This window comes from Ambystoma mexicanum, chromosome 1q, assembly GCF_040938575.1.
Source record: "Ambystoma mexicanum isolate Mex_15411 chromosome 1q, UKY_AmexF1_1, whole genome shotgun sequence".
In the NCBI taxonomy this organism is placed as follows: Eukaryota; Metazoa; Chordata; class Amphibia; order Caudata; family Ambystomatidae; genus Ambystoma; species Ambystoma mexicanum.
In genome coordinates, this window is record NC_090922.1 from 1,191,997,406 (window position 1) to 1,192,020,333 (window position 22,928).

At 44.4% G+C, this 22,928-nt stretch overlaps 1 protein-coding gene across 1 annotated transcript in view; it reads right to left on the bottom strand.

The window, feature by feature from the left end:
- Window positions 1-22,928, bottom strand: part of LRRC7 (leucine rich repeat containing 7) — a 3,010,809-nt gene that overhangs the window by 2,775,039 nt on the left and 212,842 nt on the right. Inside the window, exon 2 of the mRNA XM_069641926.1 lies at window positions 12,692-13,128. The gene's annotated coding sequence lies outside the window, so the exon portion shown is untranslated. The remainder of the gene's footprint in view (window positions 1-12,691; window positions 13,129-22,928) is intronic.

Genomic DNA, 22,928 nt, shown 5'->3' on the forward strand with positions numbered 1-22,928 from the left:
ATAGAAGTTTTGCTTAAAATATGTACCCTGTACTAGATTGTTAATGGATGAGTAGGAATAGGTGTTGGATCTGTGCAAGGGAAATGTTTAAGTTGAAAGTTCCTAAATCGGTAGCAAATGCAGTTCCGAACTGTCTGCGAAGTACAGATTTTATCCTGAAGTGCGGATGGGTTCTCGGACACATCACCATGCCACGCACCAGCGTATGGTCATGTGGCACTGTTCGGAAGTTTCACAATAAAGTCAGATGTTCTTAGACATCTACGTATGCAAAACTAGTTGAAATATAGCAGTGTTAAAAATGTTTCTAGAAGGTGGGAAATGGAAAGGTTTTAAGGTGACACTATGTAAAATGCACAAAATTATTGCTATAATGGGTAAGTATGATATTAGTAAATTGGAAGGAAATAGTGCGCACTGGTAAAAACCCATGAAATTCAATGAAAAACCTTTGTTAAGGGGGATGTTATGGTTAAGTTGCACTAATAATAACCTATGAAATTCAATGAAAAACCTTTGTTAAAGGGATGTTATGGTTACAAGTAAAACGGAAAACCCCATGAAATTCACCAGTTATGGTAAGATAAGAAACCATAACTCGTGGCACCACTGTGCACTGCTAAGACTAACACCTAGGACATCAAAGATGACATCACAAATGACTTGTTTCCTATACTGGAAACAACTCTGCACTGCAATGGGGTTTATAGCAATGCATTGTGTAATGTATTATGTATCTTATGAGAGTTCTCCCAATGACCTCTGATAGTTTCAGGCCAACATTATATTGACAATCCCTTGTGGAGGCTCTTCATGAAATGTAAATGTGCATGTGATGGCATCAGTGATGTTATCAATGACATTTGTGATGTCATCTATGATGTTATGGGTGTTTTTATTAGCAGTGCACAGTGGTGGCATGAGTTAGGGTTGCTTAGCTTACCATAACTGGCGAAATTCTGAGGTTTTTCTGTTTTACCTGTAACCATAACGTCCGTGTAATGTTTTTCCATTGTATTTTATAGGTTTTTACTAGTGCAACTTAACCATATTGTCCCTTTAACAACGTTTTTTGTCAGTGAATATACATATAAATAACACTTTGTACTCGGGCAGTTCTATTAAAAAGAATGGGAATATATACACTCTGTAGTACCACACAACAATTAAATACACTAATAAATGCACCAACTGCAGACCGTTTCAAATAGGCATGTGAATTCGTAAGTGAGGTGTAACAGATAAATTAGGGAAGAAAACAGGTTAGTTGTGAACAGTGGCAGATTGCTTTCTTTCGACTAGCTGCACAATTCTATGTGAGTATGCCCCCCGCCCCCCACGTGGGAAACATGAAATGGAAATGTTAGGGAGTATCTTATCTTGTCTTTTACAGCCCAGTCCAAAAATGTTCAATGAACGTCTACTTTGGGACCCTTGGACGATTCCTGAGGCTGGAAGATGCTCTTCCTTGTCACAGTACCTTTGGTACCTTGACAAGTGAATTGGCAGAATTTCTCGGTTTCACACGATGATTAATCTTGAGAATGGACCCTCCCCCTTGGAAGGAGCCAGTGGGATGCTGAGCCCAAGAAGAAACATTTAACCAATGTCTCTCTGAAGTGCAGCAGTTTTACTCTTCGCAGTGCTCTCCGTTGGTCGACGATTTCTCCGACTGTGGAGTCCTGGGAAGATTAAGCTTTCTGTAGGCTCCTAAAAGGCTTTGCAGATGTGAGTAAGACCCCTGGGGGCCTTCAATGACTTCTTGCGGTAACCGGTGGTGAGATCACGTTTGGTGTCGGGTTTCGGAATATCACTTTTTTCCACCTTTTCGATTCCAGACACCCACAACACAGACTGCGAGTTCACTTCAGACTCCATTCACACAGGTCCCACCCCAAGGGTTTACCCACAATACACAGTCACTGGAAAGGCTCCAGTCTGTCTGACAGGAGGCGGCCCCCGAGCCATTTATGGTATTTTCACCCAACTGCCAGTCAGGAGGAAAGGGACCGAGGCAGGGATTCCCAGGACTTTGGAAAACAAGGTAAAAGGCAACAGAAACCAAGACTCCACTGTAGCCATCTTGCCTTTCTTCAGGAATCCATTGATTCCTATCACAGGCCTGGTTGTCCCAAAAATGGTGGACACTAGAGCCACTGCCAAGTCAGCATGTAGCTGCCACCAGCCCAGCCCATACCCTGCTCTATGGGCAACACACAGGTGCCCAAAAACACACAAGGGGTACCCGGTTTTCCCCTGACCCATGGGTTCCATGGGTGTTGTTCACCAAAAGGAAAACCGAAGAGCTACACTGCCAGAGGTCCAGGCTGGACTTCAGTGGCAGAAAACAAAGATAACACACACAAAGAAGTGGTAGGGCAGGGACTAGGAGGCCCTTATTCCTCCAAAAAGGCATTTCCAGCATCACATTTGCACCCCTTCTCCCAGACTGAGGTTAGGGCAACTGATCTCCCACGTGATTGTTGCACTCATCCAGACAGTGAATATACCTTCTGGAAAGGCAATTTGCATTGTCATGACTCTTCTCTGGCCTTTGCTCAATGGTGACGTCTAGTCCTTTCAGGCTAATGGACCACCTGAGTAGGTTGGGGGTTTCACCCTTCATCTGCATAAGCCACTTTGAGGGCCTATGGTCAGTTTGGACCTTAAAGGCAGACTCTGTAAGGTAAAGTCTAGAACACCTAAGTGACCAAATTATGCTAAAACACTGCAAAGTTCCCTTCCTTTGTGTTACCTACTGAGACAAATCGGCTTCAATTCCAGTGTCACAGGCATCAGTTTGCACAATAAAGAGTTTGCACATAAGACGGGTCCCCTGCACAGACTTTTCTTTATGCATCAAAGGCCATTTGACAGTCTTCACTCCAATTAACCTTCTTAGGCTGTCTGTAGTACCCAGTGAGGCCCAACAAATCTCTCGCTTGAGTTTGAGTAGACTGAGTCTCCCAGTCTTGCACAGCTCACACTTTACGGGGGAGCAATTGGATTTGACCCCCTTCTGCCTCATGATCAAGGTAGATAATCTTCCATTGTGCTATCTGACACTTGGTTGCCTTGATAGTGAGGTTGGTCCTTACGTTGGCTTGTAACACTAATCCGAGTGTGTCAAATGTTCTTCCCAGGTAGAACTGTAGACAGCAATGTCGTCTAGGTAGGCCACACAAAAGGCCTCCAGCCCACTGAGAGTATGATTGACTAACCTGTGGAAGGTGGCAGGGGCATTCTTCAACCCAAAAGGCATAACCCTAAACAACTGGTAAAGCCCTTCTGGTGTTGAGAAAGCAGTTTCCTCCTTGGCCTGGTCAGTCCGAGCTGTTTGCCAATAACCTGATGTGAGGTCAAAGGTGCTCACAAACTTGCCAGGACATATTGTGAAAGCATCATGAAGCATGACACAGACAACAGTTAAAAATAAAATAATGTATTAAATCAAATATCGTGGTAGAGACCTAAATTTCCCTATGCTAAGGTGGGATTTCTCTACCTGAACGAAACTAAGGAAAGTCTGATTTCAACTTAAGTCTGTTTGTGTTCAACACCAATCCTTCCCTCGCAACTAAAGCTAACCAATGTGTAGGGATGTTAATAATAAAAGAAATGGTGATTATCACAAAGTTCTGAGCTTCTTCCAGCTCTTAGCTTCTTTCTCAGCTCCCCTTCTCCAAGTTCAAGAAAGTTCCTCAAAAGTCAGAAGATTAACCTTCTCAAGTTTCAGGCACTACCATTCCACAAAGTCCTCGGCATTCCCTTCCACAAGTTCCAAGCAACACAGATCAAAAGAACCTGAGGCTTTGTTCTCAAGACAACCATGGCAGTTCCTCAAATCCCAGGGTTCCCTTCCCAAAAACTTAAACTCAGCCACTTGTACTCGTTTCAGTCTTTTTAAAAGTTCAACACAACTTTAGGTCAACCTGACCCTCCTTCTGGATTGCATGACTAGCTCACTTACAGTGCTTCTCCTTGGCTTGTTTCACAATGTCTTTTGGTTCTCCCAATTGAGGGCTTGCTGGTCTAGGCGCAGCTACCAGACCACACAGTCCACCCATCACAGGTCGCGCAACCAGGATCCATGGGCTCTTCAGCCCCAACAGGTTAGACAGGTTTGTTTGTACTTTCACTGTGTACAGAGTCACATTCACTTAGCCCCCCTTTATCAGCCACTTGCCTTTACCTGTAATCACTCTTCTGGCTTCTTTCTGTTAGCCTCTTTGCTTTGCCATAATGTGTCACACACCTCCTGCCAGTCTTTGTCCTTGCTGCACTAAATCCATTCATAATATTCACTTTGTGGCAGTCTTATTCATGCCCCACATTTCTATGGCACTCTTTTACACTTGTCCTCTTTTCCATAGGTTGATTTCACATGGGCACTTTCCTTTTGGCTGTCATCTGCTTTTTGTTTTGGCCAAAACGTTTTATTCAATATGCTTGATTTCAAGTTTTCATTCAGCTCTGTATTCAATATGCATAGTTCGACTTAGTTTTGAGTTTTCAAGTGTTCCCTCTTGTTCATTTGGAACCATTTAATTGATGCAGGATACAAATGAGCACTATTATTGCCCATGACACTATCACACACAACTTTCCTCTCATTCACCGGGGAGATTTAAACAATGGAATGTTACTTTGTTTCTGCTCGCGTACCTTCTGTTTGCATACAGAGCTTTTCAGTGATGATCGTTTCAGCACTGCTTTTTACTCTACTTTCCACTGCTATTGTTGCATTACAGATAAACGTTTGCGGGTACAGCGATCAGTGTTTCTAGGATTACTGAAACTAGCCAGCTTTAATGAAGTGTTCCACTGACCCAGTGAACCTGGATTGTGATTTCCACTGCTTTCTGGCTTCACAACGAGTATTCCGTCTTCCCTCAGGTACCCTGAAGTTTCACCTCACTTCTCTTAAGGGTTAAGAAGCATTCTTCGGAGTCTCTAGGAAAATCAACCAGCGGGGTACTCCGTTCCGCTGCACACCCACTGCAGCCTGGAGCACCAGCTTCTTCCCCAAACACAGGAACTGCATGGAGTCCTCAGTCCTGGTGCACTCTGCTCCCCGCAGTTCACATGGCCACAGCCCTCAATGCTACCATATCTCCTCACAAAAAGGGTCCCCTGCTGGTCTCTCCCACATAAGTCTCACTGTTGCTCTCTCTGCTGTTCTCTGGTTCTCCGTTTATACACCAGGCACCAAAGATGTTTTTCACCATTCTAAGAGAACTTGAATCTCCAGCCCCTACCTCTGACAGCTGCCTTATAGACATCATTTGGTGCTCAAATATCCAGAAGGCTCTCCTTGACAAAATCTCCTCACTTCAATCTAAAATTGTGACAACAAAAATAAACTAACGCCATTCTAAATACCCAAATACAGCAAGACTCTTTGCCCCACTACAGATTCCCCCCCACTGTTCAAGTTTACTCTGGCATCAGTCTCAGAAATCACCAAAATCCTAATAGGCTTGAAGCCGTCCAGGAGCCAAGGAGACACCTGCCCTGCTTCAATTGTCAAAGACTGTGCGACCAAGATTTCCTCCTTCATCACCTCACTAATTAACACCTCCTTTCCAAGGGGTATAGTACCAGAGAACCTATATGAAGCTTGGGTCCTCCCTCTCCTCAAGAAATCTATGCTAATAAACACGCCAACTATCTCCCCATCACCACAGTCCTTCCTTCTCAAACTACTGGGCAGAGCAGCCTACCTGCAAATCCAAAGGCATTTGGAATTCAACAACCTCTTGGGCCTATGACAATCTGGCTTCTGCCTGGGCCACAGCACACAATCCGCTATCATTGACTTAAAAATCAAAATGGATGACATTAAAGACGATGGCAAACTAGCCCTAATCCTTTTAATAGACTTCTCAGCAGCCTCCTTTGATCTAGTGAATGACAAAATCTTCTGCCAACACCTCTCCTTGGCCGCCCACTTCTCTACTAAAGCTATAACCTGGATTGAATCCTTCCTATCTAATGGAACCATGCAGGTTTTTCAGCCCTTCCAGCCCCAGTAACTTGCAGGATCCCCGAAGGTTCTTGTGCCTCCCGACACTATACAGCATTTTCACTAAGCCCCTCTTTGACCTTCTAGATGATTTGGTCCAACTCCAAACACCAACTATGCGGTTGATACTCAAATCTTCCTCCCCATCTCGGGCAGCTATGATACTGATGCCAACTCACTTAGCAAAATGTACCAAACTATTGAATGACCTGTGCCTAAACGATGGGAAAACCGAGTTACTCATTATAGGATTTCAATCTCAGTTTAGCAAACTCAATGGGTGCTAAAAATCCTTCATCATTGATGGGAATGTTATCATGGTATCCAAAGAAGTAAAAACCCTGGGAGTATGCTTATCTGCTCCCTTTCCTTAACCAGACCGGTAAATTCCATCGCATCTGCAGCAGCATACATATCTAAAATCATCTATGTCTGCAGACCATTCCTGAGAGCTGCATCACAATTTCCAGAGCTCATATTCTCTCCAGGATAGACTACTGTAATGCCCTCTTTGCAGGCTCTAATATTCACAACATAACAAAACTTCAGATTGCCCAAAACAATGCACTAAGAGCTGCCATTAACCTCCCTAAAAAGAAATTGCATCTCTGCTGCCAGACGGAATGTCCACTGGCTCCCGGTCCATGATCGCATTGTATTCAAAACTCTCTCCTAGACCTTCAAGTGCCAACACTGCCCTTAGATACTTGGCTAGTAAATTCTCTAAAACTCAATTGAACAGACCTACATGCGCTGCCTATTCGCACCTACTCTCTATCCCCAGAAAGCAGGGGGTTGCAGCTTCCGAGTGGTAGCCACTAAACACTGGAACGCCCTTCTGCTTTCATTAAGATCAGAAGTCTCCTTCTGGTCTTTCCGCAAAGGCCTAAAAAACCTGGTTATATACACAAGACCTGCAAAACTAGTTGCGTTACCACAGCCCTTCTGCATGAACAGCTAGTATCCCAAAATAGCTACTTTACTATGCATATATGTATATATCGCCTCCTATGCAAAGTTATCAAACAGTAACCTTATGTATGTATGCAACTATTCCCTACCTCCGCAAGCCTGTGCCCAGATGCCCTCGGGTTAAGATCACAATGCAAATGTTAAAATAAAATAAAGATCAGCGGTGGCAGGTGAATATTTTCAATGGAGGTGCATTCATATTTCTTCCAAATTAGCATGAGGGACCCAGCACAACAAGATGGCTGGCTGGGAGGAAATGGCGTGCTTCATGTACATCCTCTGACAAACTGGCCTGCCGCCTAGTCACTAAGAAGAGAGCTCACATCCAAGCCTGTGTCTCTGCAGCATCTAACAACTCGGCTGAACTCTTTAAAATCTGCAAGGAACCTGCCAATCCTGCCGCAGTCTCGACCTCTCCTGTCCCCTCCCAGGCCCTCGGCCCGGCCCTGGCTTCCCATTTCAAACATCCTGTCCCCTCTCTCTTCCTCTCCCTCTACCCCCTGCTCTTCCCCTGGCCCTTCTTCAGCCACCTCTCCTCCTCCTTCTCTGCCTTTCCCCTATTCTCCCCAGATAAGGTTTCTAGACAAGTCCGATCTATGAACGTCTTGTCTAAACAGGCTCATCCCTGTTCCTCCAAAACCATCAAGGATCACATTGACTCACTGACTCCTGCCCTGGCTGACTTCTGCAACTACTCCTTCGCCACTGGAGTATTCTCCTCCCCCCTGAAGCACTCCCTTGTGCACCCTCTTCTTAAGAAACCCACTGCCGACCCGTCCTGCCCGGCTAACTATCGCCCAATCTCTATCGCTCCCTTCCTAGGCAAACTCCTGGAAAAGTTGCTCATCTCCCAGCTTAATCTTCACACCGAATCAGTTGGTTTCCTCCATGATCATCTGTCTGGCCTCAGACCTGCCAGAAGCACGGAAATTGCTCTCCTGAACATCCGTGAAGACCAGCTCTCCAACCTTGATTCCAACACCACCTGTGTCCTCATCTTACTTGATCTCTCTTCTGCCTCTGACACGGTCAACCATGCCATCCTGCTCAACCGTCTCCATGATAACATGGGGATCACAGGTCAGGCCCTGGCATGGCTGGCTTCTTTCCTCTCTGACCGACCCTGCCAGGTTCAACTCTGGTCCTTCCTCTCCTCTATCTCTACCTGTGGTGTCCCCCAGGGGTCTAACCTCTCTCCCTGGTTGTTCAACCAATACCTGGCAATTCCTGCTAACCGCATTGCCATGCTTTGCCCCAACTTCCAGTGCTATGCGAATGACACTCAGCTCATTTTCTGGCTACCCTCAGCCCCACCTCTTCTCCCTCTCTCATCTCTGTCTGTCCGCCATCCAGGAGTGGTGTGCCGCCAATGATCTCTGCCTTAATGCCAGTAAAACCGAGATTCTCCTCATCGGCATACCCACTCCCTCCTTTCCTGTCATTCTCTGGCCGGCCTCTCTTGGTCCTCTTCCTGCTCCCACTTGTGAGGCCAAAATCCTCGGGGTCATCTTCGACTCCACACTCTCCTTCTCTCCTCACAACTCTGACGGCTCTAAGAAGTTACATTACCAGCAGCGCCTCCTCAGAGGTATTCTTCCTTTCCTCTCCTTCCCCCAGAAGCTCACTGTCTCCAGAGCTCTGGTTATCTCTAGGATGGATTATTGCAACAGCCTCTTTCTAAATCTTCCTTCTTCTACTCTCCGCCCTCTGCAACTCATACAGAACAGGACTGCAAGTCTTGTCCTTGGCCTCAAGCCCTGGGATCATATCTCTCCAGGATTTAATTTTCTGCACTGGCTCCCAGGGGCTGCGAGGATTAAGTTCAAAACCCTCTGCATTGTCCACAAGGCCTTCTGGGGCCTCATTACCTTCAACTCTCTCTTCCTAAATGTATTTCCTCTCGAGCTCTTCGCTCATCCGCCTCCAACTCCCTCAGGGTCAGTCGCTTCTCCAAGTAACGAGTTGGCAGTAGATCTCTTTCTTCGGCTGGGGGCTCCCTCTGGAACAGCCTCTCTGCCTCCTTGAAACTGTTTCCGGAAGCACCTCAAAACCTTTCTTTGCTTCTGCTTTTTCTACTCCTCTCCCCTCCTGACTTCCTAGCTGATACTGAAACTGCACTGGTTACCTGGCCACCCTCTGATCTTGGGCCCAGGTCCCCTCCCCCGCCAGTCGCACACCTGCACTGCCCTCCTGGCAACCCCAGCACTTGGTGATTGATTTCTGTATCCCTACAGTACAGCTACCAGCACTTGACACCTGATGTCCACACTTACCATTGCACTTGCCACCTGCTTGCCGTACATTTTACTTATTGTCAATTATTGTATTATCCCATGTACTGCACTGTCCCGCCCCTACCCCCCGGACTTCCCCTTCCCATGCACTTGCGCAATCCGAATGTCACCTGGCCTAATACGATTGTTGTTTGTCTTCCCCCCGTTTCCTCCTCCCCTGCCTCATCGCGCCTTGAAACACTTGTTTATAGGCGTGTTATAAATGCCATATCATATCAGGATTACCACTAAGTAATGTACAGTGGGACTTGGGGATTCCCCGCAAGGATTATTTTTAAATATTTAGTTGAAATCATGCATTTTACAGCACAATTTGAGATAAATTAAGTAAAATGCTAAACAATTCAATTCGAAATTGGTTGAGCTGGGAAACACATGGAAACAATGCAATAGACCCTGTGCCACTAACAGAATACAGGGACATTTAAAAATGTCATGATGCCTGTGCCTACACTCTATGCCAGCCTGCCTCTGTTACTAGCATTCATTTCCAACATATTTTATGTTACAGACGTCTGGACGCTATGTCACTTAGGAGGGTCATCCAATATGTGTCAGCTTGCAATTGAGTGAAAAAATACACTTTCAAACGTAAGGGTGTTGACAAAATCAATTTAATTCTCAAAAGGTCTTGAATTTCAAATTGTGGTTTGCTTAGTCTTGGAAAGTATGAACTTCTATATGTGACCTCTGTCAATATCTAATTGTCACCATTTAGATAGTACCATGTGTTTCTCTGCTTTGGTTCCAGTGGATCTTCAGGAGGTTTTGCTACAGTTGTCAGATTTGTCCTTAGTAGATTCCTGTGTGTTGTTAGTGGTTGTACCTTGAAGGTTGCCTGTCAAGATTTCTCAATTTTTTTTAAAAGTTTCCCTTGTTGGAGCTTGTGATGAGATTCGATTGTCCCATGGAAATTGAAACACTGATCCATGCGGGGTCTGAACGCGTACAAGCTAGAGCAAGATATGTGTCTGAACCTGTGTAAACTATTTTCAAATTAAAATTCAAGTTTAGCTTTTTTTATATAACCATTCATCCATTAAAGCATCAAGCCAGATGCAACAATGAATGAATAAGAGCAGGTTACCTAAAAAAGAAAGATGTAAAGTACTTACTTTTGGTGTTACCAGGTTGCACCCACAAACACATGTACATATATGTGTTGCTATTTCAAAGCTCTGTTTAGTTCAAAATACATTTGGGCCTGCATTGATCTGCAGTACTGTGTTTTCGAAAGGTAAAGCAATGCCACAAGTGACCTTCTATAATATGTTTCTACAAATATCTTTTATTTGATGCAGAGTTTTGCCAAATATAATGATCTCTGCTTTAATGCCAGCAGGACAGAGATCGGCCTCATTGGGACCCCTACTCCCACTTTCCCAGTCTCACTCTGGCTGGCCTCCCTTGGTCCGGCGCCCCCACCCACCACTGAGGCAATATATCTGGGGTCATCTTCGACACTACTCTCTCCTACTCTTCTCACATCTCTGACATGTCCAAAAAGTCTCACTACCAGCTGCACCTACTCCGAGGTATGCTACCTTTTCTCGCCTTCCCCCAGAAGCTCGCTGACTGGACTACTGCAACAGTCTCTTTCTCATCTTCCTACTTCTACTCTCCGACCTCTTCAACTTATCTGGAACAATACCGCAAGACTTATCCTTGGCCTCAAGTGCAGGGACCGCATTTCCCCAGCACTGAAATCGCTCCACGGTCTCCCCAGGGCTGCAAGGATCAAGTACAAGTCCCTCTGCATAGTCCACAAGGCTTTCTGGGTGGGGCCGGGACGACTCCTATCTATAACGCACTCTTCCCAAATACTCTTTCTAGAGCCCTCTGCTCAGCCTTCTTTAACTCTCTGCGGGTGAGTTGTTTTTTCCAAACTGAGATGTGGGGGTAGATCCTTATCCTCTGCAGTTGCCTTCCTTTGGAACAGCCTCCCTGCTGCTCAGTCTTGAGCCAGACCTCCTTAAGTTCTGGAAACTACAAGACCTTTCCCTTCCTCTTTCTCTCTATCCCTCTCTCCTGCTACCTCATTTCTCCATTTCCTTCCCTTCCTCTCTTTTCCCCAGCCTGCTCAGTTCGGTGACTGGTCGCCTGGTGCACCTACAGAGCCTCACAGGTCCCAGGCTCCCCCGCCAGTCCTGCACTTGCCTCCGGGCCTCTGCACTCTGCTCGGCACTACTGCAATATGCTCCATGAGAGGGGCAACCACTCTACACTTAACTCAGGCCCCTTCTGGACTGGGCACACTTTGTCCCCCCTACCTCGCACTTCCTGTTTTGCACACTTGCACGACCTTGAATGTACTAGTCTGTCTGTCTGGTCCTCCCTCTGTCTTCCCACCCTCGCTTGGTCATGCCTGAAATACTCATACGTAGGTACATTGGATGACCAACCACCAAGCAATATGAAATGTTGACAGGCCTTGTACTGTAGTTGATTGTTCTGTATGTTCTTTTCCCCCTCCCCCCCGCCCTTCTCCCATCAATCTTTGTCACACACTTACACTAGAAGATATGCCTCTATGCCTAGTATGATAGTTATTGCTGTTTTGATCATTCAGAATCTTCAAGGCCTAAGAATGATGACTGTATTCCCGTGTTCCCTTCCTGCCTTGAAGTGCTTTGAAGCACTTCACCTGTGTGTAAGTGCTTTATAAATTAACAATTACAAAACTCTATTCCCTTTGGTTCACACAGGGTGCTGGCTCGTTTTGGTTTCTCACATTCCTGTAACCTTTTCAGTTTCTACGGGTTAGATTCAAAGAGTTTGGGTTTCTATCCCTCCGATTCACACGGGCGATCACCTTTCAGGTTTCTCAGATGCCCCTAGCCTTGTAGGTTCTTCCAACCTGTACACAAAATGTCTGTATTTCTCTTGCTTTGCCTTATATAGAGTGCTTGCTCGGTTGGCTTTCTCAGGTTCCCTTAAGCTTGTAGGTTTTCCTAACCTTATTCAAAATGTTCATATTTCTCTTCCCCAGATTCACGCTAGGTCTTTGCTCGTTCTGGCTTCACAGACAACTTTATAGGTTCTCTTAACATTGGTCTGGGATCCGGAAGAAGGTAAGTCACCAACTGCTTCTTTCCAAACTTATTAAATGAATTCTTATAAATGCCCCCACTGCACTGCCAGACTGGAACTGCCCGAGCTTCACGGAGGAACCCTCCTATACACATGCTGTACATTATATTACATCATAATGCACCTGGTTGGGCAAGTGACACAAACTAAAAGTAAATAATCAACTTCGAAAGATAAGCATATTCAAGACACAACAGCATGACACTGGACATACTGGGCAAAGCATGTAGATTATACATAACAATATAACACTCAGTTTAAAGTGTCTGTTCCACTTCATGGAATTGCCTCTCTGGGAGTGTTCACTTACCTGGTACTGCGTCCCTCTGCTGTTAACATCTGTCTAATATGGAGTTCAGGGATTCGTGTTCTTTCTGGCAATCTCTTTGCAGTGTCAGTTGCTAGGCCCCCATCCTACCATAGCTTACTTGCAAATGCGCCCCAGAGGAAACGGGTGCTTCCCCATCTCCGCCTCTCCTTCCGACACTGGTTGCTTGGTCGGACGGGATGCCAACCTTCCAGCCTTGGGCTCACTTCCCGCAGCAAAGCTGTTTCCTCGGTTTGATGTGGCTCCACCTCACCAGGATGTCTCTTCCACACAGGTTCTTCTCTGTGTGGGCTTCACTCTCCTCCATGCATTGTAGTTTTCTTCTCATTGGCAGGTCCTCCTGTGCTTAAGTATGACATCACGGTAGAAAGGGGTGTAATCTTCTTTGGCTGTGAAGTTCAGATGAGATCCACCATTAGCTGGAAGCAAAGAAATTAAAGAAGTGTCACTGGTGGTGATAATCTGAAGTAACAACAGTATTTTTAATACTGATATAGACTGACATGGTAGTCTGGTTGGGGAGAAATAATGCTACTGTAAATCATTTTCATGAAGCTGCATCCACAATATATTGCAGCATTGCCCCTTCAATATCACTAAGTTCAGCATGGTGCCCGCAGACTATAGCACAGCCTTTCTGCCATAAATCACTTTTATGATTCAGCCCCACATTCCCACCAAACAAATACATGTTTTTCACTTACACATACACATGCACACTGTCCAACTAATATATATATATATATATATATATATATATATATATATATATATATATATATATATATATATATATATATATATATATAGGGTGGTGGTCACCACCCTACAGTTATGGTGAATCGGACTACCATAAGAACCTCAAACAATTCTGTTGTTAATAACTTATGATTTGAGAAACTGATTTGTTGGAAATCTAGAAGTTGATTAGGGATGCGTGCACCCCTCCACCCCCAGACTGCATGTTCCGTAAATATATGTTAAAAATCTAAACTTTCTTAAGACGAAACAAAATCAAAAGTTGCAGACTACTACCCATTTATTTTCCCATAGACAAACGAGGTCAATTTTTGCCAGACTGCACAGCCCAAACAGCTGCATGGATTTGGACCAGGTCTGCAACAACTTGGGCACTCGTTTAAAAGTGGCCTTTTTGTGGTTTGGGGTTATTCCATGCGGTAGCTTTTTAAATATTTGACGGTAAAGGGGGTGCCCCGTTCTCAAAAATAGATAGGTCTATCTCTGGTAAATGCCAAAACCATGGTTATTTAAAAATGAAACTGTTGCCATCTTTGTTTTTGCTCAATGCGAGAGGGAGAGGAGGTTATAGCCGAGGTTATCTGAAAATGAAACTCCTCAAAAAATCATTTTGCAGGTGATAATACAAGTTCATTCTATCAGTATATGGCGGGGGAGTGGCGAGTGGACACCAAGTGAAATTTGGGAGTTGGATGGGGTCTGGCGACAACACAAAGCTTTTCTGTAACCTGAGCTATATCCAAGAATAGCTGACGTCTCAAACGAAACTGTGTCACAGAAACATTGTGTGTTGTATGGGGAAAGGGAGACGGCAGAGGAGATGAGGAGCCCATATGGGTAGTAGGGGAGAACTGGCACAGATGATGGCAGTACTTGGTGAGGGCCTGGGGGGGCGTTTTTCCAAAGTTCATGGCTACAATAAACTATAGATAACTGCGACTATCTTTAGTTCATATATTAAATGACAACAGATAGCCAAGGTTATCTGTAGTTCTGTACCCACCGCTATATAATAAAAGTTAAAGATATTTAGCCAGGTACAGTGGCTTCTGAGGTGAAAAACTGCCCAGTGACACAATTGGCATCCGGGACTCTCATCCAGGCAGTAATCGGGGGTGACTCTGCTCAACTTCAAAGCTAGGTAGCAGCTGGCACACTCCGGCCATGTTGCCTAATCAATGAACATAAGTTAAAAGACCCCTTATAGCAAAGTGGACTGCGGGGGCAGGCACCTTCTTCAAGCATAGTCATACAAAGAACTATACAGCATTGGCAGTGAATGGTAGATCGGAGGCGTTGATTTGCATAAGGGACAAATGGCTGTGTAGCCACAAAATGCCTAGGCACCGTTTTTCACAATAAGCACGCACTAGGAACAACACTAGATGTGGTTCTCACTAATATGCAAGTCTTTAAGCTCCCGCTACACGGCCATTTGAACCTTATGCAAATCAACACCTCTGATCTACCATTCAATGCCAATGCCGTATATTTCTTTGTATAAACACGTCTGACTTTTTGCACAAGTCACGCCATGATCGGGGTCCGATTAACTCTCTAATACTGAAACATAAAGTTTTCTCTATAGCCTTAAAACCCCTTTTTTGTAACTGCACAAATCACTAAACAGCTGGAAATTTTACAGCGGATTTTGCAACTAATTACAGTCCCATTCCTATACTTTAGGAACTGCCTAAACCTCTCCTAGGTCTTCTGTAATAACTGTGAGGACACGTACAGTTTACTACTTGGATGCATCATCTCTAATTAGAAGCCAATTATCAATCATCAGGCACTATGACTTGTTCCGATTAATGATTTATGTTTCTGACTTATTCTCTAGTCCACCAACAACAAACAGATATCTCTATTCTTTAGATTCCAAAGTCTGATGTTTTAGACTGAAAATGGCGCCCTTGGTACCAGTGACAACTGGCCAAGAAAATGATCTAGATGTCATGACGCCTATTATTTAGGTAGATCCCCCTCTCGCAGTGCTCTCCATGTTGAACCAACTAGCTTTGATCACCATTTTAAAACACTCACCTTTTTAACCTCTTCAGGTGCACGCCTTTTTATGCATCATCGTCCTTAACTGAATTAATGTCCCAACGACAGCTCGGTGCCAAGAAGTGCTGCTTCATCTATGCAGCCTCTGCCCCATCTCTACTTCTCACCGAACCAGAAACACCAAAAATCCTGTGTGTCAACAATGATTGCATATTGCTATTTATACAGCAATACATGAAATAAGAAGTCACATTCTATTTACTAACCCACGCTTATGCATACTGTGCTATGTTATGCATTCTCCATGTGCCACACAAGGCACAATGTCAAAAAAAGTTTTTAAATGTTTATCTATGAACAATTTTTTATTTTGTTCTGAGACATTCATGTTTTTGGTGATCCTTTAGTGATCTAGTATATATAAAAAATCTAGCCTCACTGCTAATACAGGGTGACCTCCTGTGCGTTCAATGATACGGGTAGCCATTGACTCTCTTGTTTCTCTTGATACTCCTGTGTTTAGTTGGGGTCATGAGAAGTATCACAACAGACAGTCACCCAGAGACCGGACATAAAACTCCCAATGTTTTAGGCAATGCGCAGTGAGATTAAATTATTTGCCATGGGCCTCACACTTTGGTTAAGCAGCGTACCCCAAGCCCTTTGTTTTATGGCCCGTCTCTTGGTGACTGTTGTGATACATTGCACAACCCCAGCTAACCACATTTAAGCAGCACAGAAATGGGGTAAGACTGACTGGCTGGAAGAATAGCATATGCCCAGGTACTTTCTTCACCCATAGCGAAAATCAAAAGCTGGCACCCATGAATATGTGCACAGCACTGCTTAGCTTCAAAGTGAGGGGGCCGGCCCCCTCAGGCCATGTTGCTCTGAGTGGTCTTGTAACTATGCCTCACTTATTAGGCACCATGGCCTGAGATGGCTGGCCTTTTTTCTCACTTTGAAGCTAAGCAGAGTAGGTCCTGGTTACTTCATGGATGGGAGACCCAGGTCACCAGTGATTTTTCACCCCCAATGTCACTAGCTGTAAAAATATCATTTTTTAAAATTATGTATAAAAGATTGCAGCCTTTGAGAACTGCCAATATTTGTTGTTCATTCCCTGTGCGATTACATTATTGGTTGAGGATCACACACCTTGCTTAAGCAGTGTGCTACAAGCCCCTTGTTATGGGCTGTCTCTTGGTGACCATTGTCACACATTGCACTACCTCAACTAACCACATTTAAGCAGCACATAAAATGGAAAATAAATGACCAACTGCAAAAACATTTAATTATCTTTGCATTTATATAATACACACAAACCCTCAGGCATCGGGGCGCTTGTGGAACCAGTTACTTGTGGCTGTAGGCCTTCTGCGTACAAATTCAAAAGCATAATGAATATAAGAGTCAGTGCATACAGGTTACTTACATCTGAGATGAGATTACATATGAGTTACAAAGAGGGTACAAGGGTAAGGGGGGTCAGCCATCAAGATGGAGTTTATGCTAACAGCCATGTTTTGAGGGCTCTGTGAAAGGCCCAATCAGATTCTTCTGCTCTCACCACAGGAGTGAGGGAGTTCCATTGTTTTGCGCCAAAGACCGGAAAGCTAGAACCTCCAGCCCTAGCGATCCTGAATTTTGGGTACACAAATCTGTGAGTGTATGGGGTTCTAGTATGCCCAGGTACTTTTGCCCCCAAAATCAAAGGCTGGCACCCATGAATATGTGCACAGTAAGTGAACATATATCTTAAAGTGAAATATACAAATTTAGTTCAATAGACCTACTCCTTGGACAAAAGTGAGCAAGACAAAATAGTAATGAACACTAGAAAAATAACCTGAGCGAGGACATGTTCCAATAAATGTGCTGGCAAAATATAATTGGTGTTCTCTTTTTAAACCCAGCCATCCGTAGTGAAATATTCCATGAAAAAGAAAATCCTAATACGAAACAAGTGCTTGTGGTCTTGTGGGTAAGCATCTGCAATGGGAACATGACAACCTGAGTAAAATCCTGGTAGCCAAATACTTGAGCAAGCTTGCCAGCCTCTAAAAAAAAAACACCAAGGGGTAGCGTCTCCCCTCTGAAAACAAGTTACGCATCTACCCACCTGTCTTTACTTGTGCCCTGAAAAGCAGCCACAATTGGGGGGAAAATAACTGCACCAGTGTTCAGGATTTCAAACTCTCTTACCACATCATGACTTACTTGCCATCATTTCCCCTCCTCACCCCCATATGTCTGTGCATTCAAAAATACTGTGCTTGATAAAGCGAACTTGAAAAGTACACATACCATAGTGTCACTCAAATATATAAATCCTTAAAGAACTATAATTAGGCAAAAAGTGTATAATTGTGGCATTATTCCCCCCATCTTCATTTTGAGACTACAACTACCAGAATGCAATTCAGCAGAAGGCAAACTGTCTGAGTGTAAAAACTTTCAATGTATCACAATATCATGGTTTAAAAAAATAATAATGTAGGTGCCATGTGTTACAAGACATTTAAGAAAACGCACAGCATTCGGGACTGTGGACTGTCTCCCATCCATGCAGTAACTGGGACCGACCCTGCTTAGTTTCAAAGAGGAAGGATCCAGCCCCCTTAGGCCATGTTTCTCTTAGTGGTCTTGTAAGGTGGCCTCATTTATTAGGCAACATGGCTTTAGGGGCTGACACCTCCTCACTTTGAAGCTAAGCAGGGTTCGTCTCAGTTACTGCCGGCATGGGAAACCCACTGTTGCTGGAAAAATAGCTACCTTTTTTTTTATTATTATTGACTCGGAAACTACAAAAACCAAAATGCAATTCAGCAAAAGGCAAAAAATGGTTTTAGTGCAAAACTTTGAAGGACTGAGAGCGCGTTAAAAAAAAAATAATCTTGATGCCCATTTGGTCACCCATCCATGCAGGAACCAGGACTGACCCCTGACATCATTATAGCTGTACAAATATCTTTAAAAAAAACCTGTAACTGCGAGTACTGAACTACACATACCCTCGGCTATCCGTGGTCCTTTATAGTCTTGAATATAGTTGCGAATATTGGAAAAATGGCCTCCTCACCTCCCATGCTCTCTCCCTTTCCTCCACAACACACACTGTTTCTGTGACACATTTTGCTTGGAGATGTTGGCTATTTGAGGCTATAGTCGAGGCTACAGAAAGCTTTGTATTGCAAACTCGGTCCCTAGACCCCCTCAACCTCCCAAATTTCCCTTGGTGTCCTCTAGCCACCTCCCCACCTCTAGCCTGATGGCATTTGCATATTGTTTGTAGGGGTGTACAGAACTTCGGCTTCGAGTAAGTATTCGGCCGAATTTCAGCAGAAAAACACTTATTCGGCTTCGGCCGAATGTTTCTGGAATATTTACTCGATGCCGAAGCAAATTTATTTAAAAAAAAAAACATTTTTTAAGTCCTCTTTCTATGATTAGCTATCTTCTCTCAGTGTGAGCGACGATAGCAAATCCTAGAAAGTAAAACTGTGGGAAAGCAACAGCAGCCAGTAAGCAGTTGGCTTACTGGCTGCTGCAGAGACAAATACCCGGAAGCATTGGAACAGTGCACCGAGACCGGGAGAAGACGACCAGAAGAGGATCGAGGAAAGACAGTCATCGAGACGGCATCAGGTAAGTGTCCACCTTTAAATCATTTGAAAAATGGATGGGTGAGTGGGTGTATACTTCTTTCCCTTTCCAACCTCTGAGACTGGCGTGGCCTTTTACCACCTTGTTTTGCGATGCAAAGCTGCTAAGAAAGCTCCCAGGCCTATGCCAAGGTCAGCTTTCACTGCACTCCACTCAGCGTGGCTCTACACTCCTCTTCTTCCTATTCTGCTTTCCAGCGTTCTCGTTCTCTTTTCGGCTTATTTTTATTCTCAATATCAAAAACGCATGTCTGACGTCGTATGTTTGTTTCATGGGAAATGAATGTGCACTAGTTTTTTAAACGACAAAGCAATTGTTTCTTTCACACTGGCACCGTTTTATATTTAAAAAAATCCTATATACTTTTTCTGTTTCGCAAGGACCTGTTTTGTCTGAAATGTCTGGTACATTAACTTGTTTTTTACGTTACTCCAGCAAATGGCATCTATCCATAGAACAAACGGTGACAAAGTTTAATGGTAGCGTATATGCGTCGTAGCCTGCTGCATGGGGGGAGGGGTGCGGCAGTGTCTTGGCAGAGTCGTTTGTGGTATCCCAACCTCCTCTGGGGGAGGTCCCTGCGAAACCTCCTGTGCCCATGGCCCGGGTTGGAAACCACCGTCGCTGCTTGTGTGAGCCCTGCCCCTGTCAGTGCACGGTACAGAGGTAATTACTTCCAAATATTTCTGGCAGTCTTGCTGATCTGAATGTTGCTAGATGAGTGTCACAGTCCCCCCAAAGGAGCCCTGGGTAATCGAGGTGACCTATTACCCCTGCCTTGCCGATTAACTGCCCACCATGGCATACAACTCTCTGTGTACAGCCTACAGAGCCAATGCACGCTTTTGGTCTCGTGAGACACCCAGCACAAATGTTCATTTAGCTACAGGGAATCCTTAAGCAGACACTGCCGTTGTGTTCCTTGCCATCCATGGTGACGACCCCCCCCTCCATACACCCCCAACACCACTTGTCATCCGTGATCAAGAGGACATTTTATGAAACACTTGCGGCTAATATGCTTGATCCAATATTTATGAGGAATTTTCCTGATGTACTGATTATGGTGACCTCTTTGAGGTCCACTCTTTGGCGGTGCACAGGGGTGGTTCTTTTGCTTAGTCCTTGTCCACTCATAAAACTACAAGCCCTCCCCCATTATGTTTCACATAGAGTCAGCCCTAATAGAAAATGTACCGACTGGTGACTTCCCCAGTGCACCCCGACGATCCACCTGGATCTCTTCACCGTTTGTCTGGCTTGCTCGGTCTCACCCCGAGCCTCTTCTTATAAGCAGGCTAGACTTCGCTTCCAGTGTTTTGCGGGAGGGTAGTGAGTGTCTGTGGTTCGCCACTTTCCTGCTGGAATTGTACCCTGAGAGTATTCATGCTGTTGCTGCTGCCCCCTATGACACTTTTCCTGGTGACAGGTCACTCTGGACCCTCCCTCGCATGATGTTTCTCTCCCCACACTTTCCAATATGGCATTCCCTTGTTGGTTGTAGATCCCCAGCCTCGATCTTTCCTTCACCCAATTGAAACATATACAATATAAAAGCAAGCAAGTTTGGCCCACAATCACATAAACCACCTCACAACCGGCTGAGTTATTTTTTTTTTACCACCCCACACAACCAACTCTTTTACTCAGGAGCACTTATCTCAGATGTAATCATAATCAAAGCACACACCATGGCCTACTCATTAGCTCCTGTACACACATAGATGAACACACAATACGTGGGCGCGACAACACAGAAACCGTCCCTGAGCAGAAACTTCTAAGAGTTAACCAACTATTCGGCTCACTATTCGGCTTCGGACGAATATTTTGGCTAACTATTCGGTATTCTGCCGAATAGTAAATGTACTATTCGGTACACCCCTAATTGTTTGACTACAAATAGATTGTTTTCTTGTATTTCATTTTCCCATATCCTCAGCTATAACCGTGGTTATCTCTCGCATCGAGAGAAAAACAAGATGGTGGCCGTTTCATTTCTAAAATAACCTGTTATTTTGGAAAATCCCTAAAATATAGCTATCTATTTTTGAGAAGGGGCATCCTCTTCACTGTCAAATATTTCAATAACTACAGCACGGAATAAACCCAAATCATTCATGGATCGCGAGTCACCGCTTGGTGCCCAAGTTGTTTTGGATGTGGTCCAAATCCGTCCATCGGTTTGGGCTGTGCGCTTTGGCAAAAATTGACCTTGTTTCGCTATGAGGAAAGGAATGGGAAGTAGGCCGCACTTTTGGAGAAAAATAATGTTTTCTTTCTAATAACCTTTTAAATGTGCAGTCGGGGCTAGGGGAGAAGGGCATGAATCCTTATCACTTTTGAAATTTTGGCCAAATCCGTTAATCAAATCAAAAGTTATTAACGATAGAATTTTTAGGGGTTCCTATAGGAGTCCGACTCACATTAACTAATCATAAAACACAAGAAATAATGGTTTGCTATGCAACCATAACTAGCGCTGCTGCCATGTACTGCTCAGACTAACACCTAGGACATCAAAGATGACATCACATATGGCAATGTAATGTTTTTTTTTTAAATAATGTTTTATTAGCATTTTCAACAATGTGTAACATTTGCCCCTCACCCCCTCACCCCCATCCAAAACCCTCCCCATGAACATAAAGTGCCGCTATTTCTCCTCCTTTCATGTCTTTAAACCAGTTCCCACAGCCAGGGTCTTTGTGAGCAAAAGACTACCCTAGAATAACTGCAAAGAAAGGATATGACAACGTCCCAGTCTGCACCACATTTTTGCAGATCCCCCTGTACAGAGTATGTCAATCGCTAAAGGGTGACAAAGTTCCAGATATTGGTTATCCAGTCCTGTTCTGTGGGTACGGCCTTATTGATCAGTTTCTGAGCCACAAGTATGCCGACATGCTACGGCTCATATAAGCCTTCTTCTGAGCTTTAGAAGTTAAGCTCTCCAAGATGCCACCTGTTCCCAAGCATGGCCTCCCCAAGATTTCTGTGGGCCTGTAAACCAAAGATTCCTGACCTTGGCTTCTTACAGATTCCTAAAAGGGCTGCATCTTCCCACATCTACTGAGGACCGCTGGGTAACATTTGTGTATTCTTACAGGGGTGAGGTGCCACTGCCCATGACCGTAAGCCACATTTCCCTAGCTTGCACTGCCCTGGTAAACTTGGGAATGTTCCCCCACAAACAATCCCATGTCCCCCCACCCCTCTATTTCATGTCCCAGGGTGTCTTCTTAGTGTTTCATATAGGGCTACTTCCCTGCAACCCGAGGGGTGGAGAATATCTTGTGAATCTCCGCTATCATGTAATTGTCCCCAGCATTACTCATAACCTATTTCTCAAAAGTGGTGACATTTTTATTTTTTTTTATTGGTCACTTATTAGGCGCTTATATAATTATCAAGACTGTTTCAAAGTGCCCACAGGGCAAACAGGGTGGGGACAGGGGAAGACAATGAATTAAAGCAAGGATGAATAATTGCAATAATAGTACAAACAGTAATGAGAATAAGGGAAGGGGAGATGAACCTACTATGCCTTGTGAGATTTCAGAGGGGACAGGGGTGAGGGATAAGGTGCTTTGATGCTCATGTAGAAGTGCTCGAGGTACGTTCTAAGAATATCTCTGGCACAAGCAATAAGGAATGTCTTGCGGAACAACTAAAAGACTATTATATAGATTAAGGACTCCCCATTTTGAAGCTATGGGAACTGTTTGTCTTTAATTATATTTACACAGTACTCTAGACTGCGGTACCTTTTTGCACATCT